Source organism: Danio rerio, chromosome 4 (genome assembly GCF_052040795.2).
Source record: "Danio rerio strain M-AB ecotype USA chromosome 4, GRCz13ab, whole genome shotgun sequence".
NCBI lineage: Eukaryota > Metazoa > Chordata > Actinopteri > Cypriniformes > Danionidae > Danio > Danio rerio.
Window position 1 is genome coordinate 39,648,462 of NC_141024.2, and position 17,580 is coordinate 39,666,041.

At 53.4% G+C, this 17,580-nt stretch overlaps 12 non-coding genes across 12 annotated transcripts; all 12 read right to left on the reverse strand.

The window, feature by feature from the left end:
• Nucleotides 1-176: 176 nt before the first annotated feature.
• On the reverse strand, nucleotides 177-340 carry LOC148680493 (U1 spliceosomal RNA). Its single transcript, XR_015943895.1, has one exon. It is a non-coding gene; the product is annotated as a U1 spliceosomal RNA (small nuclear RNA).
• Nucleotides 341-1,475: 1,135 nt separating this feature from the next.
• LOC148680494 (U1 spliceosomal RNA) lies at nucleotides 1,476-1,639 on the reverse strand. Its single transcript, XR_015943441.1, has one exon. It is a non-coding gene; the product is annotated as a U1 spliceosomal RNA (small nuclear RNA).
• A 1,141-nt stretch (nucleotides 1,640-2,780) lies between these two features.
• Nucleotides 2,781-2,944, reverse strand: LOC148680495 (U1 spliceosomal RNA). Its single transcript, XR_015943452.1, has one exon. It is a non-coding gene; the product is annotated as a U1 spliceosomal RNA (small nuclear RNA).
• Nucleotides 2,945-4,085: 1,141 nt separating this feature from the next.
• Nucleotides 4,086-4,249, reverse strand: LOC148680496 (U1 spliceosomal RNA). The gene has a single exon (XR_015943491.1). It is a non-coding gene; the product is annotated as a U1 spliceosomal RNA (small nuclear RNA).
• A 1,141-nt stretch (nucleotides 4,250-5,390) lies between these two features.
• On the reverse strand, nucleotides 5,391-5,554 carry LOC148680497 (U1 spliceosomal RNA). Its single transcript, XR_015943463.1, has one exon. It is a non-coding gene; the product is annotated as a U1 spliceosomal RNA (small nuclear RNA).
• Nucleotides 5,555-8,644: 3,090 nt separating this feature from the next.
• Nucleotides 8,645-8,808, reverse strand: LOC148680498 (U1 spliceosomal RNA). Its single transcript, XR_015943474.1, has one exon. It is a non-coding gene; the product is annotated as a U1 spliceosomal RNA (small nuclear RNA).
• A 1,141-nt stretch (nucleotides 8,809-9,949) lies between these two features.
• On the reverse strand, nucleotides 9,950-10,113 carry LOC148680499 (U1 spliceosomal RNA). The gene has a single exon (XR_015943485.1). It is a non-coding gene; the product is annotated as a U1 spliceosomal RNA (small nuclear RNA).
• A 1,141-nt stretch (nucleotides 10,114-11,254) lies between these two features.
• LOC148680500 (U1 spliceosomal RNA) lies at nucleotides 11,255-11,418 on the reverse strand. The gene has a single exon (XR_015944074.1). It is a non-coding gene; the product is annotated as a U1 spliceosomal RNA (small nuclear RNA).
• Nucleotides 11,419-12,559: 1,141 nt separating this feature from the next.
• Nucleotides 12,560-12,723, reverse strand: LOC148680501 (U1 spliceosomal RNA). Its single transcript, XR_015943902.1, has one exon. It is a non-coding gene; the product is annotated as a U1 spliceosomal RNA (small nuclear RNA).
• Nucleotides 12,724-13,864: 1,141 nt separating this feature from the next.
• Nucleotides 13,865-14,028, reverse strand: LOC148680502 (U1 spliceosomal RNA). Its single transcript, XR_015943497.1, has one exon. It is a non-coding gene; the product is annotated as a U1 spliceosomal RNA (small nuclear RNA).
• A 1,141-nt stretch (nucleotides 14,029-15,169) lies between these two features.
• LOC148680503 (U1 spliceosomal RNA) lies at nucleotides 15,170-15,333 on the reverse strand. The gene has a single exon (XR_015943508.1). It is a non-coding gene; the product is annotated as a U1 spliceosomal RNA (small nuclear RNA).
• Nucleotides 15,334-16,474: 1,141 nt separating this feature from the next.
• On the reverse strand, nucleotides 16,475-16,638 carry LOC148680504 (U1 spliceosomal RNA). Its single transcript, XR_015943519.1, has one exon. It is a non-coding gene; the product is annotated as a U1 spliceosomal RNA (small nuclear RNA).
• Between the last annotated feature and the right edge of the window lie 942 nt (nucleotides 16,639-17,580).

A 17,580-nucleotide genomic window follows, 5' to 3' on the forward strand; every position in this document is an offset into this window, starting at 1 on the left:
CGAGTAGTTTTCGGCGTCTGAACAGACTCTTCTAGCGACGGGTGGGCAGGCCTTCCACAGGCGCGCGCAGCTCTACTGGAGCAAAAGAGGCTTGGCAAAGGACGAGGAAGAGAGGGGAGCGACGCTCCAGCCGGGTCCGACGCTACCGCCGGAACTCTGTCTTGAACCACTGTGCTCAGGGGAGAGCGCGAACGCAGTCCCCCACTACCAGAAATTATGCAGTCGAGACTCCCACACTTGGGGAATTCGCAGGGGTCAGCGTGGCCGGAGTGCAATGGCCAAGCCTCGCCCTGGGTGAACCACCTTCTTGATCATGGTATCTCCCCTGCCAGGTAAGTATGAGTTGCCGGGCGGCGCAAATGGCAGCCGCCGTTTTCTATCGGCCGTACTGCAGGGCGGTGATGCCCAGCCACCGAGCATGGGGAATGGGCCAGCAACCCCTGTCTCCTGACGGCGCTGTACTTGCAGCAGACGTGCCTGTGCTTGCAAACCACTCGCTAGTAACTGTGGCAACGCATGAAGGGTTTGAGCTTCCTCCAGATGCTTGCTTCGTGTTTTGTCATCAGTTGGGGCTGCCAACACATGGATTCCACTGGACGCACTCGATCTGGGGATAACAGACCCTCTATGGGGGGAGGGGATCCTCCTGTTCTTTCTTTCTTTTCCTCCATCTGTTTTCTTTCTCTACAGATGCCGTTTTTCTCTGCTGAGTTTCTGATTTGGTCTATTTGGACATGTCGACCTCCGGCTTTGCTGCGGTTCGGACCGCCTTTGCCTAGAGCTCCGTGCTTTGCACTCTCGCCTTGTATATTTCCTGTCCTGTTTTCTTACGTCAGCCTATCAGCACAGTGCTCAAACGACATAGCTTGAAGAACACGACGGGATCTACAAACGTTCCGCAAAAGAACTTCACTGACGAAAGCGGAAGCGCTAACGGAACAACCTCCCGCTGCAGGCACCTTACATTCCTGAGACGGGACACCACCGACGGCTGGCTGCGAAATTGCCTCTGGTTCAGATTGGTTTAGAACCGTCCCTCTGCCCGAAACGCCACAGACGTCTGCGAAAGATTGCAGCTCTTGAAACAAAGTTACCTCTGATCCGAGCAGAAGCGTTCGCTTACTTAATGGCAGATAAAATGATGACCTTTCACACGGTCTGCATTCGTTCCGTCAGTAACAGCGGCAGGCCGGCAAATAAAATCCTGACGTTCCACAGGGCACAAAAAGGACAAAAGCCACCGGGGGCTCTCTTTGCGTGTTCCTTCACCTGGTCAAACCGCTTTGAGGGGGGACCTTTCGAGTAGTTTTCGGCGTCTGAACAGACTCTTCTAGCGACGGGTGGGCAGGCCTTCCACAGGCGCGCGCAGCTCTACTGGAGCAAAAGAGGCTTGGCAAAGGACGAGGAAGAGAGGGGAGCGACGCTCCAGCCGGGTCCGACGCTACCGCCGGAACTCTGTCTTGAACCACTGTGCTCAGGGGAGAGCGCGAACGCAGTCCCCCACTACCAGAAATTATGCAGTCGAGACTCCCACATTTGGGGAATTCGCAGGGGTCAGCGTGGCCGGAGTGCAATGGCCAAGCCTCGCCCTGGGTGAACCACCTTCTTGATCATGGTATCTCCCCTGCCAGGTAAGTATGAGTTGCCGGGCGGCGCAAATGGCAGCCGCCGTTTTCTATCGGCCGTACTGCAGGGCGGTGATGCCCAGCCACCGAGCATGGGGAATGGGCCAGCAACCCCTGTCTCCTGACGGCGCTGTACTTGCAGCAGACGTGCCTGTGCTTGCAAACCACTCGCTAGTAACTGTGGCAACGCATGAAGGGTTTGAGCTTCCTCCAGATGCTTGCTTCGTGTTTTGTCATCAGTTGGGGCTGCCAACACATGGATTCCACTGGACGCACTCGATCTGGGGATAACAGACCCTCTATGGGGGGAGGGGATCCTCCTGTTCTTTCTTTCTTTTCCTCCATCTGTTTTCTTTCTCTACAGATGCCGTTTTTCTCTGCTGAGTTTCTGATTTGGTCTATTTGGACATGTCGACCTCCGGCTTTGCTGCGGTTCGGACCGCCTTTGCCTAGAGCTCCGTGCTTTGCACTCTCGCCTTGTATATTTCCTGTCCTGTTTTCTTACGTCAGCCTATCAGCACAGTGCTCAAACGACATAGCTTGAAGAACACGACGGGATCTACAAACGTTCCGCAAAAGAACTTCACTGACGAAAGCGGAAGCGCTAACGGAACAACCTCCCGCTGCAGGCACCTTACATTCCTGAGACGGGACACCACCGACGGCTGGCTGCGAAATTGCCTCTGGTTCAGATTGGTTTAGAACCGTCCCTCTGCCCGAAACGCCACAGACGTCTGCGAAAGATTGCAGCTCTTGAAACAAAGTTACCTCTGATCCGAGCAGAAGCGTTCGCTTACTTAATGGCAGATAAAATGATGACCTTTCACACGGTCTGCATTCGTTCCGTCAGTAACAGCGGCAGGCCGGCAAATAAAATCCTGACGTTCCACAGGGCACACTCGCTTGGCGGACAAAAGCCACCGGGGGCTCTCTTTGCGTGTTCCTTCACCTGGTCAAACCGCTTTGAGGGGGGACCTTTCGAGTAGTTTTCGGCGTCTGAACAGACTCTTCTAGCGACGGGTGGGCAGGCCTTCCACAGGCGCGCGCAGCTCTACTGGAGCAAAAGAGGCTTGGCAAAGGACGAGGAAGAGAGGGGAGCGACGCTCCAGCCGGGTCCGACGCTACCGCCGGAACTCTGTCTTGAACCACTGTGCTCAGGGGAGAGCGCGAACGCAGTCCCCCACTACCAGAAATTATGCAGTCGAGACTCCCACATTTGGGGAATTCGCAGGGGTCAGCGTGGCCGGAGTGCAATGGCCAAGCCTCGCCCTGGGTGAACCACCTTCTTGATCATGGTATCTCCCCTGCCAGGTAAGTATGAGTTGCCGGGCGGCGCAAATGGCAGCCGCCGTTTTCTATCGGCCGTACTGCAGGGCGGTGATGCCCAGCCACCGAGCATGGGGAATGGGCCAGCAACCCCTGTCTCCTGACGGCGCTGTACTTGCAGCAGACGTGCCTGTGCTTGCAAACCACTCGCTAGTAACTGTGGCAACGCATGAAGGGTTTGAGCTTCCTCCAGATGCTTGCTTCGTGTTTTGTCATCAGTTGGGGCTGCCAACACATGGATTCCACTGGACGCACTCGATCTGGGGATAACAGACCCTCTATGGGGGGAGGGGATCCTCCTGTTCTTTCTTTCTTTTCCTCCATCTGTTTTCTTTCTCTACAGATGCCGTTTTTCTCTGCTGAGTTTCTGATTTGGTCTATTTGGACATGTCGACCTCCGGCTTTGCTGCGGTTCGGACCGCCTTTGCCTAGAGCTCCGTGCTTTGCACTCTCGCCTTGTATATTTCCTGTCCTGCTTTCTTACGTCAGCCTATCAGCACAGTGCTCAAACGACATAGCTTGAAGAACACGACGGGATCTACAAACGTTCCGCAAAAGAACTTCACTGACGAAAGCGGAAGCGCTAACGGAACAACCTCCCGCTGCAGGCACCTTACATTCCTGAGACGGGACACCACCGACGGCTGGCTGCGAAATTGCCTCTGGTTCAGATTGGTTTAGAACCGTCCCTCTGCCCGAAACGCCACAGACGTCTGCGAAAGATTGCAGCTCTTGAAACAAAGTTACCTCTGATCCGAGCAGAAGCGTTCGCTTACTTAATGGCAGATAAAATGATGACCTTTCACACGGTCTGCATTCGTTCCGTCAGTAACAGCGGCAGGCCGGCAAATAAAATCCTGACGTTCCACAGGGCACACTCGCTTGGCGGACAAAAGCCACCGGGGGCTCTCTTTGCGTGTTCCTTCACCTGGTCAAACCGCTTTGAGGGGGGACCTTTCGAGTAGTTTTCGGCGTCTGAACAGACTCTTCTAGCGACGGGTGGGCAGGCCTTCCACAGGCGCGCGCAGCTCTACTGGAGCAAAAGAGGCTTGGCAAAGGACGAGGAAGAGAGGGGAGCGACGCTCCAGCCGGGTCCGACGCTACCGCCGGAACTCTGTCTTGAACCACTGTGCTCAGGGGAGAGCGCGAACGCAGTCCCCCACTACCAGAAATTATGCAGTCGAGATTCCCACATTTGGGGAATTCGCAGGGGTCAGCGTGGCCGGAGTGCAATGGCCAAGCCTCGCCCTGGGTGAACCACCTTCTTGATCATGGTATCTCCCCTGCCAGGTAAGTATGAGTTGCCGGGCGGCGCAAATGGCAGCCGCCGTTTTCTATCGGCCGTACTGCAGGGCGGTGATGCCCAGCCACCGAGCATGGGGAATGGGCCAGCAACCCCTGTCTCCTGACGGCGCTGTACTTGCAGCAGACGTGCCTGTGCTTGCAAACCACTCGCTAGTAACTGTGGCAACGCATGAAGGGTTTGAGCTTCCTCCAGATGCTTGCTTCGTGTTTTGTCATCAGTTGGGGCTGCCAACACATGGATTCCACTGGACGCACTCGATCTGGGGATAACAGACCCTCTATGGGGGGAGGGGATCCTCCTGTTCTTTCTTTCTTTTCCTCCATCTGTTTTCTTTCTCTACAGATGCCGTTTTTCTCTGCTGAGTTTCTGATTTGGTCTATTTGGACATGTCGACCTCCGGCTTTGCTGCGGTTCGGACCGCCTTTGCCTAGAGCTCCGTGCTTTGCACTCTCGCCTTGTATATTTCCTGTCCTGTTTTCTTACGTCAGCCTATCAGCACAGTGCTCAAACGACATAGCTTGAAGAACACGACGGGATCTACAAACGTTCCGCAAAAGAACTTCACTGACGAAAGCGGAAGCGCTAACGGAACAACCTCCCGCTGCAGGCACCTTACATTCCTGAGACGGGACACCACCGACGGCTGGCTGCGAAATTGCCTCTGGTTCAGATTGGTTTAGAACCGTCCCTCTGCCCGAAACGCCACAGACGTCTGCGAAAGATTGCAGCTCTTGAAACAAAGTTACCTCTGATCCGAGCAGAAGCGTTCGCTTACTTAATGGCAGATAAAATGATGACCTTTCACACGGTCTGCATTCGTTCCGTCAGTAACAGCGGCAGGCCGGCAAATAAAATCCTGACGTTCCACAGGGCACACTCGCTTGGCGGACAAAAGCCACCGGGGGCTCTCTTTGCGTGTTCCTTCACCTGGTCAAACCGCTTTGAGGGGGGACCTTTCGAGTAGTTTTCGGCGTCTGAACAGACTCTTCTAGCGACGGGTGGGCAGGCCTTCCACAGGCGCGCGCAGCTCTACTGGAGCAAAAGAGGCTTGGCAAAGGACGAGGAAGAGAGGGGAGCGACGCTCCAGCCGGGTCCGACGCTACCGCCGGAACTCTGTCTTGAACCACTGTGCTCAGGGGAGAGCGCGAACGCAGTCCCCCACTACCAGAAATTATGCAGTCGAGACTCCCACATTTGGGGAATTCGCAGGGGTCAGCGTGGCCGGAGTGCAATGGCCAAGCCTCGCCCTGGGTGAACCACCTTCTTGATCATGGTATCTCCCCTGCCAGGTAAGTATGAGTTGCCGGGCGGCGCAAATGGCAGCCGCCGTTTTCTATCGGCCGTACTGCAGGGCGGTGATGCCCAGCCACCGAGCATGGGGAATGGGCCAGCAACCCCTGTCTCCTGACGGCGCTGTACTTGCAGCAGACGTGCCTGTGCTTGCAAACCACTCGCTAGTAACTGTGGCAACGCATGAAGGGTTTGAGCTTCCTCCAGATGCTTGCTTCGTGTTTTGTCATCAGTTGGGGCTGCCAACACATGGATTCCACTGGACGCACTCGATCTGGGGATAACAGACCCTCTATGGGGGGAGGGGATCCTCCTGTTCTTTCTTTCTTTTCCTCCATCTGTTTTCTTTCTCTACAGATGCCGTTTTTCTCTGCTGAGTTTCTGATTTGGTCTATTTGGACCAAGTGTGCCGCAAGCCTGCGTTTGAGTGAAGGTCTCGGCCGTTAGATCGCCCCCTGGGGGCTGGCTGCAGTACAAGTCATAAAGCCCGCCTCCTCCGTGTTAATGAAGGAGACTTGAGCCCAAATAAAAAAATTAATTACACTTGCAATAAAATGTCCCGAAAGATGGTTCTGGTCGATTAAGGCACTGATTATTGTGCTGAAATAGGTGCAGATCCTCATTTTTGTAAACAGTTTGTTTTTAGCAGTAATTTAATGCTGGGCGTGTCATCGTGATTGACAGCTGTGATTGACAGTTTCTCAAAGCGCGGCGTCTGAGCTTCGGCAGAAGACTGAAGTGTTATTACTCGATTTCTGTGATATTTTACTATGACAAAATGAGTTCAGCAGTAAACTACAGTTTCTGACATACATGATCTGGTGGAACACTGTTTATTCGCTAAGGTCAGAGCTTTTTTCGGGCTTTATTAGTTTGCTAATACACGCCTAGCCACCCAGATAGCAAAATACACTGGGGCCAGTTCTTGCCTGCCGGAGACTTACCCCTCAGACTGACTACCTCTGCTGGACCTACTCCGGATGCCTGGACTTACTGCCCGATTCCAGCCTGAGTCAATTGAGCCAGATGCGGGGGCCGAGCGAGCAGGCGCTGCCGCATGCGAGCCGGAATCAGCCCGCGACGCCGCGACTAGGTTATGCGCTGATTGCACAAGTATTAAATAATAATAATAATAAATACGAAAATGACTATAAAACTGCACAATAAAATAAACCCATTTAAGTATGGGGTATACAGGAGATCGTTAGAAGTAATTCTCTTTGTGTTTAAATAATAATCTCCACGTTGATCTCCTGTAAGGTTATTTGAACTTAATTGCTTTATAGGACGTCTCTGCATTTTAAGTTTTGGCATGTTATTAAGTAATCTACTGAATTTGCTGTTATAAATCATTATAACGTTCTTGAAATCGAATCTTATATAACCTAATAGAGCTGTAAATGTTAGATATTATTTATTTACATCATTTACTGTTGGCGTTTTATTTGAACACTCCAGCTAACATTAAAAAGAATGTAAATTCCTCGTTGCCAGATATAATGAAGGCATCGAATAAACCAAATGAAAACGGAGGCAAAAAAATTTAATAAATAAACAATTCAAGCGAAAATGAATAAACAATATACTAGTGATGTTACAGCAGATAGACGTTGTATTAATAGTGCAAAGTTTTTTTGCACAAATTTACAAATTGCAGGGTTGGGATGTGTAAATATCCTGTTGATATTTAGTAATCTTGCTGTATTTATCTTCTAAACGCACGATTGTTCCCGCATGGTAAATCGTTATGGTGTGTAGGCTATATTTTGGGTTCTGTTGATGGCTAATTAAAAATAAAAACCTTTCTAAAAATGTATGTGTTGTTTATATGTTATTGTTCATATTTTACAAGTGTTATTTCTACCCCTATGAAGATAACAAATACCAACAACAAATATAACAATAAGAGAATATATTATTTGTGCTCATATTCAGGCTAGAGTGTATAAAAGATCGTTTAATTCTGCAGTCCACCATGTATTGCTTTTATTAAAGTTTAACAGCTTACATCACACCGTTTTTAAACCGTATATTATTGTGTTTTTTTAATGTAAGTGCTTCTATTTACATCAGTGAGCGTTTGTTATAGTGCAGACACCGGCAGTCGAGTGAGAAGTTCGGGGGGCGTGGTTGATTTTACATAAAGCGTTTGGTTGGAAGCTCGACTCCGCTCATTATCGCGGCTCCTCCTCTGGCTCCATCAGACAATCCTTCTGCGCATGTCTGGCTCCAATTTCAGCAGTCTTTTGCGACAGTTTGTGCCCGTCAAGCAGGCGTTTTGCCCTCAAGGCGTTCAATGGCAAAAGGGGCTGTCGCGTCGTCCATATTTTTTACAGTCATTGATTTGGACATGTCGACCTCCGGCTTTGCTGCGGTTCGGACCGCCTTTGCCTAGAGCTCCGTGCTTTGCACTCTCGCCTTGTATATTTCCTGTCCTGTTTTCTTACGTCAGCCTATCAGCACAGTGCTCAAACGACATAGCTTGAAGAACACGACGGGATCTACAAACGTTCCGCAAAAGAACTTCACTGACGAAAGCGGAAGCGCTAACGGAACAACCTCCCGCTGCAGGCACCTTACATTCCTGAGACGGGACACCACCGACGGCTGGCTGCGAAATTGCCTCTGGTTCAGATTGGTTTAGAACCGTCCCTCTGCCCGAAACGCCACAGACGTCTGCGAAAGATTGCAGCTCTTGAAACAAAGTTACCTCTGATCCGAGCAGAAGCGTTCGCTTACTTAATGGCAGATAAAATGATGACCTTTCACACGGTCTGCATTCGTTCCGTCAGTGACAGCGGCAGGCCGGCAAATAAAATCCTGACGTTCCACAGGGCACACTCGCTTGGCGGACAAAAGCCACCGGGGGCTCTCTTTGCGTGTTCCTTCACCTGGTCAAACCGCTTTGAGGGGGGACCTTTCGAGTAGTTTTCGGCGTCTGAACAGACTCTTCTAGCGACGGGTGGGCAGGCCTTCCACAGGCGCGCGCAGCTCTACTGGAGCAAAAGAGGCTTGGCAAAGGACGAGGAAGAGAGGGGAGCGACGCTCCAGCCGGGTCCGACGCTACCGCCTGAACTCTGTCTTGAACCACTGTGCTCAGGGGAGAGCGCGAACGCAGTCCCCCACTACCAGAAATTATGCAGTCGAGACTCCCACATTTGGGGAATTCGCAGGGGTCAGCGTGGCCGGAGTGCAATGGCCAAGCCTCGCCCTGGGTGAACCACCTTCTTGATCATGGTATCTCCCCTGCCAGGTAAGTATGAGTTGCCGGGCGGCGCAAATGGCAGCCGCCGTTTTCTATCGGCCGTACTGCAGGGCGGTGATGCCCAGCCACCGAGCATGGGGAATGGGCCAGCAACCCCTGTCTCCTGACGGCGCTGTACTTGCAGCAGACGTGCCTGTGCTTGCAAACCACTCGCTAGTAACTGTGGCAACGCATGAAGGGTTTGAGCTTCCTCCAGATGCTTGCTTCGTGTTTTGTCATCAGTTGGGGCTGCCAACACATGGATTCCACTGGACGCACTCGATCTGGGGATAACAGACCCTCTATGGGGGGAGGGGATCCTCCTGTTCTTTCTTTCTTTTCCTCCATCTGTTTTCTTTCTCTACAGATGCCGTTTTTCTCTGCTGAGTTTCTGATTTGGTCTATTTGGACATGTCGACCTCCGGCTTTGCTGCGGTTCGGACCGCCTTTGCCTAGAGCTCCGTGCTTTGCACTCTCGCCTTGTATATTTCCTGTCCTGTTTTCTTACGTCAGCCTATCAGCACAGTGCTCAAACGACATAGCTTGAAGAACACGACGGGATCTACAAACGTTCCGCAAAAGAACTTCACTGACGAAAGCGGAAGCGCTAACGGAACAACCTCCCGCTGCAGGCACCTTACATTCCTGAGACGGGACACCACCGACGGCTGGCTGCGAAATTGCCTCTGGTTCAGATTGGTTTAGAACCGTCCCTCTGCCCGAAACGCCACAGACGTCTGCGAAAGATTGCAGCTCTTGAAACAAAGTTACCTCTGATCCGAGCAGAAGCGTTCGCTTACTTAATGGCAGATAAAATGATGACCTTTCACACGGTCTGCATTCGTTCCGTCAGTAACAGCGGCAGGCCGGCAAATAAAATCCTGACGTTCCACAGGGCACACTCGCTTGGCGGACAAAAGCCACCGGGGGCTCTCTTTGCGTGTTCCTTCACCTGGTCAAACCGCTTTGAGGGGGGACCTTTCGAGTAGTTTTCGGCGTCTGAACAGACTCTTCTAGCGACGGGTGGGCAGGCCTTCCACAGGCGCGCGCAGCTCTACTGGAGCAAAAGAGGCTTGGCAAAGGACGAGGAAGAGAGGGGAGCGACGCTCCAGCCGGGTCCGACGCTACCGCCGGAACTCTGTCTTGAACCACTGTGCTCAGGGGAGAGCGCGAACGCAGTCCCCCACTACCAGAAATTATGCAGTCGAGACTCCCACATTTGGGGAATTCGCAGGGGTCAGCGTGGCCGGAGTGCAATGGCCAAGCCTCGCCCTGGGTGAACCACCTTCTTGATCATGGTATCTCCCCTGCCAGGTAAGTATGAGTTGCCGGGCGGCGCAAATGGCAGCCGCCGTTTTCTATCGGCCGTACTGCAGGGCGGTGATGCCCAGCCACCGAGCATGGGGAATGGGCCAGCAACCCCTGTCTCCTGACGGCGCTGTACTTGCAGCAGACGTGCCTGTGCTTGCAAACCACTCGCTAGTAACTGTGGCAACGCATGAAGGGTTTGAGCTTCCTCCAGATGCTTGCTTCGTGTTTTGTCATCAGTTGGGGCTGCCAACACATGGATTCCACTGGACGCACTCGATCTGGGGATAACAGACCCTCTATGGGGGGAGGGGATCCTCCTGTTCTTTCTTTCTTTTCCTCCATCTGTTTTCTTTCTCTACAGATGCCGTTTTTCTCTGCTGAGTTTCTGATTTGGTCTATTTGGACATGTCGACCTCCGGCTTTGCTGCGGTTCGGACCGCCTTTGCCTAGAGCTCCGTGCTTTGCACTCTCGCCTTGTATATTTCCTGTCCTGTTTTCTTACGTCAGCCTATCAGCACAGTGCTCAAACGACATAGCTTGAAGAACACGACGGGATCTACAAACGTTCCGCAAAAGAACTTCACTGACGAAAGCGGAAGCGCTAACGGAACAACCTCCCGCTGCAGGCACCTTACATTCCTGAGACGGGACACCACCGACGGCTGGCTGCGAAATTGCCTCTGGTTCAGATTGGTTTAGAACCGTCCCTCTGCCCGAAACGCCACAGACGTCTGCGAAAGATTGCAGCTCTTGAAACAAAGTTACCTCTGATCCGAGCAGAAGCGTTCGCTTACTTAATGGCAGATAAAATGATGACCTTTCACACGGTCTGCATTCGTTCCGTCAGTAACAGCGGCAGGCCGGCAAATAAAATCCTGACGTTCCACAGGGCACACTCGCTTGGCGGACAAAAGTCACCGGGGGCTCTCTTTGCGTGTTCCTTCACCTGGTCAAACCGCTTTGAGGGGGGACCTTTCGAGTAGTTTTCGGCGTCTGAACAGACTCTTCTAGCGACGGGTGGGCAGGCCTTCCACAGGCGCGCGCAGCTCTACTGGAGCAAAAGAGGCTTGGCAAAGGACGAGGAAGAGAGGGGAGCGACGCTCCAGCCGGGTCCGACGCTACCGCCGGAACTCTGTCTTGAACCACTGTGCTCAGGGGAGAGCGCGAACGCAGTACCCCACTACCAGAAATTATGCAGTCGAGACTCCCACATTTGGGGAATTCGCAGGGGTCAGCGTGGCCGGAGTGCAATGGCCAAGCCTCGCCCTGGGTGAACCACCTTCTTGATCATGGTATCTCCCCTGCCAGGTAAGTATGAGTTGCCGGGCGGCGCAAATGGCAGCCGCCGTTTTCTATCGGCCGTACTGCAGGGCGGTGATGCCCAGCCACCGAGCATGGGGAATGGGCCAGCAACCCCTGTCTCCTGACGGCGCTGTACTTGCAGCAGACGTGCCTGTGCTTGCAAACCACTCGCTAGTAACTGTGGCAACGCATGAAGGGTTTGAGCTTCCTCCAGATGCTTGCTTCGTGTTTTGTCATCAGTTGGGGCTGCCAACACATGGATTCCACTGGACGCACTCGATCTGGGGATAACAGACCCTCTATGGGGGGAGGGGATCCTCCTGTTCTTTCTTTCTTTTCCTCCATCTGTTTTCTTTCTCTACAGATGCCGTTTTTCTCTGCTGAGTTTCTGATTTGGTCTATTTGGACATGTCGACCTCCGGCTTTGCTGCGGTTCGGACCGCCTTTGCCTAGAGCTCCGTGCTTTGCACTCTCGCCTTGTATATTTCCTGTCCTGTTTTCTTACGTCAGCCTATCAGCACAGTGCTCAAACGACATAGCTTGAAGAACACGACGGGATCTACAAACGTTCCGCAAAAGAACTTCACTGACGAAAGCGGAAGCGCTAACGGAACAACCTCCCGCTGCAGGCACCTTACATTCCTGAGACGGGACACCACCGACGGCTGGCTGCGAAATTGCCTCTGGTTCAGATTGGTTTAGAACCGTCCCTCTGCCCGAAACGCCACAGACGTCTGCGAAAGATTGCAGCTCTTGAAACAAAGTTACCTCTGATCCGAGCAGAAGCGTTCGCTTACTTAATGGCAGATAAAATGATGACCTTTCACACGGTCTGCATTCGTTCCGTCAGTAACAGCGGCAGGCCGGCAAATAAAATCCTGACGTTCCACAGGGCACACTCGCTTGGCGGACAAAAGCCACCGGGGGCTCTCTTTGCGTGTTCCTTCACCTGGTCAAACCGCTTTGAGGGGGGACCTTTCGAGTAGTTTTCGGCGTCTGAACAGACTCTTCTAGCGACGGGTGGGCAGGCCTTCCACAGGCGCGCGCAGCTCTACTGGAGCAAAAGAGGCTTGGCAAAGGACGAGGAAGAGAGGGGAGCGACGCTCCAGCCGGGTCCGACGCTACCGCCGGAACTCTGTCTTGAACCACTGTGCTCAGGGGAGAGCGCGAACGCAGTCCCCCACTACCAGAAATTATGCAGTCGAGACTCCCACACTTGGGGAATTCGCAGGGGTCAGCGTGGCCGGAGTGCAATGGCCAAGCCTCGCCCTGGGTGAACCACCTTCTTGATCATGGTATCTCCCCTGCCAGGTAAGTATGAGTTGCCGGGCGGCGCAAATGGCAGCCGCCGTTTTCTATCGGCCGTACTGCAGGGCGGTGATGCCCAGCCACCGAGCATGGGGAATGGGCCAGCAACCCCTGTCTCCTGACGGCGCTGTACTTGCAGCAGACGTGCCTGTGCTTGCAAACCACTCGCTAGTAACTGTGGCAACGCATGAAGGGTTTGAGCTTCCTCCAGATGCTTGCTTCGTGTTTTGTCATCAGTTGGGGCTGCCAACACATGGATTCCACTGGACGCACTCGATCTGGGGATAACAGACCCTCTATGGGGGGAGGGGATCCTCCTGTTCTTTCTTTCTTTTCCTCCATCTGTTTTCTTTCTCTACAGATGCCGTTTTTCTCTGCTGAGTTTCTGATTTGGTCTATTTGGACATGTCGACCTCCGGCTTTGCTGCGGTTCGGACCGCCTTTGCCTAGAGCTCCGTGCTTTGCACTCTCGCCTTGTATATTTCCTGTCCTGTTTTCTTACGTCAGCCTATCAGCACAGTGCTCAAACGACATAGCTTGAAGAACACGACGGGATCTACAAACGTTCCGCAAAAGAACTTCACTGACGAAAGCGGAAGCGCTAACGGAACAACCTCCCGCTGCAGGCACCTTACATTCCTGAGACGGGACACCACCGACGGCTGGCTGCGAAATTGCCTCTGGTTCAGATTGGTTTAGAACCGTCCCTCTGCCCGAAACGCCACAGACGTCTGCGAAAGATTGCAGCTCTTGAAACAAAGTTACCTCTGATCCGAGCAGAAGCGTTCGCTTACTTAATGGCAGATAAAATGATGACCTTTCACACGGTCTGCATTCGTTCCGTCAGTAACAGCGGCAGGCCGGCAAATAAAATCCTGACGTTCCACAGGGCACACTCGCTTGGCGGACAAAAGCCACCGGGGGCTCTCTTTGCGTGTTCCTTCACCTGGTCAAACCGCTTTGAGGGGGGACCTTTCGAGTAGTTTTCGGCGTCTGAACAGACTCTTCTAGCGACGGGTGGGCAGGCCTTCCACAGGCGCGCGCAGCTCTACTGGAGCAAAAGAGGCTTGGCAAAGGACGAGGAAGAGAGGGGAGCGACGCTCCAGCCGGGTCCGACGCTACCGCCGGAACTCTGTCTTGAACCACTGTGCTCAGGGGAGAGCGCGAACGCAGTCCCCCACTACCAGAAATTATGCAGTCGAGACTCCCACATTTGGGGAATTCGCAGGGGTCAGCGTGGCCGGAGTGCAATGGCCAAGCCTCGCCCTGGGTGAACCACCTTCTTGATCATGGTATCTCCCCTGCCAGGTAAGTATGAGTTGCCGGGCGGCGCAAATGGCAGCCGCCGTTTTCTATCGGCCGTACTGCAGGGCGGTGATGCCCAGCCACCGAGCATGGGGAATGGGCCAGCAACCCCTGTCTCCTGACGGCGCTGTACTTGCAGCAGACGTGCCTGTGCTTGCAAACCACTCGCTAGTAACTGTGGCAACGCATGAAGGGTTTGAGCTTCCTCCAGATGCTTGCTTCGTGTTTTGTCATCAGTTGGGGCTGCCAACACATGGATTCCACTGGACGCACTCGATCTGGGGATAACAGACCCTCTATGGGGGGAGGGGATCCTCCTGTTCTTTCTTTCTTTTCCTCCATCTGTTTTCTTTCTCTACAGATGCCGTTTTTCTCTGCTGAGTTTCTGATTTGGTCTATTTGGACATGTCGACCTCCGGCTTTGCTGCGGTTCGGACCGCCTTTGCCTAGAGCTCCGTGCTTTGCACTCTCGCCTTGTATATTTCCTGTCCTGTTTTCTTACGTCAGCCTATCAGCACAGTGCTCAAACGACATAGCTTGAAGAACACGACGGGATCTACAAACGTTCCGCAAAAGAACTTCACTGACGAAAGCGGAAGCGCTAACGGAACAACCTCCCGCTGCAGGCACCTTACATTCCTGAGACGGGACACCACCGACGGCTGGCTGCGAAATTGCCTCTGGTTCAGATTGGTTTAGAACCGTCCCTCTGCCCGAAACGCCACAGACGTCTGCGAAAGATTGCAGCTCTTGAAACAAAGTTACCTCTGATCCGAGCAGAAGCGTTCGCTTACTTAATGGCAGATAAAATGATGACCTTTCACACGGTCTGCATTCGTTCCGTCAGTAACAGCGGCAGGCCGGCAAATAAAATCCTGACGTTCCACAGGGCACACTCGCTTGGCGGACAAAAGCCACCGGGGGCTCTCTTTGCGTGTTCCTTCACCTGGTCAAACCGCTTTGAGGGGGGACCTTTCGAGTAGTTTTCGGCGTCTGAACAGACTCTTCTAGCGACGGGTGGGCAGGCCTTCCACAGGCGCGCGCAGCTCTACTGGAGCAAAAGAGGCTTGGCAAAGGACGAGGAAGAGAGGGGAGCGACGCTCCAGCCGGGTCCGACGCTACCGCCGGAACTCTGTCTTGAACCACTGTGCTCAGGGGAGAGCGCGAACGCAGTCCCCCACTACCAGAAATTATGCAGTCGAGACTCCCACATTTGGGGAATTCGCAGGGGTCAGCGTGGCCGGAGTGCAATGGCCAAGCCTCGCCCTGGGTGAACCACCTTCTTGATCATGGTATCTCCCCTGCCAGGTAAGTATGAGTTGCCGGGCGGCGCAAATGGCAGCCGCCGTTTTCTATCGGCCGTACTGCAGGGCGGTGATGCCCAGCCACCGAGCATGGGGAATGGGCCAGCAACCCCTGTCTCCTGACGGCGCTGTACTTGCAGCAGACGTGCCTGTGCTTGCAAACCACTCGCTAGTAACTGTGGCAACGCATGAAGGGTTTGAGCTTCCTCCAGATGCTTGCTTCGTGTTTTGTCATCAGTTGGGGCTGTCAACACATGGATTCCACTGGACGCACTCGATCTGGGGATAACAGACCCTCTATGGGGGGAGGGGATCCTCCTGTTCTTTCTTTCTTTTCCTCCATCTGTTTTCTTTCTCTACAGATGCCGTTTTTCTCTGCTGAGTTTCTGATTTGGTCTATTTGGACATGTCGACCTCCGGCTTTGCTGCGGTTCGGACCGCCTTTGCCTAGAGCTCCGTGCTTTGCACTCTCGCCTTGTATATTTCCTGTCCTGTTTTCTTACGTCAGCCTATCAGCACAGTGCTCAAACGACATAGCTTGAAGAACACGACGGGATCTACAAACGTTCCGCAAAAGAACTTCACTGACGAAAGCGGAAGCGCTAACGGAACAACCTCCCGCTGCAGGCACCTTACATTCCTGAGACGGGACACCACCGACGGCTGGCTGCGAAATTGCCTCTGGTTCAGATTGGTTTAGAACCGTCCCTCTGCCCGAAACGCCACAGACGTCTGCGAAAGATTGCAGCTCTTGAAACAAAGTTACCTCTGATCCGAGCAGAAGCGTTCGCTTACTTAATGGCAGATAAAATGATGACCTTTCACACGGTCTGCATTCGTTCCGTCAGTAACAGCGGCAGGCCGGCAAATAAAATCCTGACGTTCCACAGGGCACACTCGCTTGGCGGACAAAAGCCACCGGGGGCTCTCTTTGCGTGTTCCTTCACCTGGTCAAACCGCTTTGAGGGGGGACCTTTCGAGTAGTTTTCGGCGTCTGAACAGACTCTTCTAGCGACGGGTGGGCAGGCCTTCCACAGGCGCGCGCAGCTCTACTGGAGCAAAAGAGGCTTGGCAAAGGACGAGGAAGAGAGGGGAGCGACGCTCCAGCCGGGTCCGACGCTACCGCCGGAACTCTGTCTTGAACCACTGTGCTCAGGGGAGAGCGCGAACGCAGTCCCCCACTACCAGAAATTATGCAGTCGAGACTCCCACATTTGGGGAATTCGCAGGGGTCAGCGTGGCCGGAGTGCAATGGCCAAGCCTCGCCCTGGGTGAACCACCTTCTTGATCATGGTATCTCCCCTGCCAGGTAAGTATGAGTTGCCGGGCGGCGCAAATGGCAGCCGCCGTTTTCTATCGGCCGTACTGCAGGGCGGTGATGCCCAGCCACCGAGCATGGGGAATGGGCCAGCAACCCCTGTCTCCTGACGGCGCTGTACTTGCAGCAGACGTGCCTGTGCTTGCAAACCACTCGCTAGTAACTGTGGCAACGCATGAAGGGTTTGAGCTTCCTCCAGATGCTTGCTTCGTGTTTTGTCATCAGTTGGGGCTGCCAACACATGGATTCCACTGGACGCACTCGATCTGGGGATAACAGACCCTCTATGGGGGGAGGGGATCCTCCTGTTCTTTCTTTCTTTTCCTCCATCTGTTTTCTTTCTCTACAGATGCCGTTTTTCTCTGCTGAGTTTCTGATTTGGTCTATTTGGACATGTCGACCTCCGGCTTTGCTGCGGTTCGGACCGCCTTTGCCTAGAGCTCCGTGCTTTGCACTCTCGCCTTGTATATTTCCTGTCCTGTTTTCTTACGTCAGCCTATCAGCACAGTGCTCAAACGACATAGCTTGAAGAACACGACGGGATCTACAAACGTTCCGCAAAAGAACTTCACTGACGAAAGCGGAAGCGCTAACGGAACAACCTCCCGCTGCAGGCACCTTACATTCCTGAGACGGGACACCACCGACGGCTGGCTGCGAAATTGCCTCTGGTTCAGATTGGTTTAGAACCGTCCCTCTGCCCGAAACGCCACAGACGTCTGCGAAAGATTGCAGCTCTTGAAACAAAGTTACCTCTGATCCGAGCAGAAGCGTTCGCTTACTTAATGGCAGATAAAATGATGACCTTTCACACGGTCTGCATTCGTTCCATCAGTAACAGCGGCAGGCCGGCAAATAAAATCCTGACGTTCCACAGGGCACACTCGCTTGGCGGACAAAAGCCACCGGGGGCTCTCTTTGCGTGTTCCTTCACCTGGTCA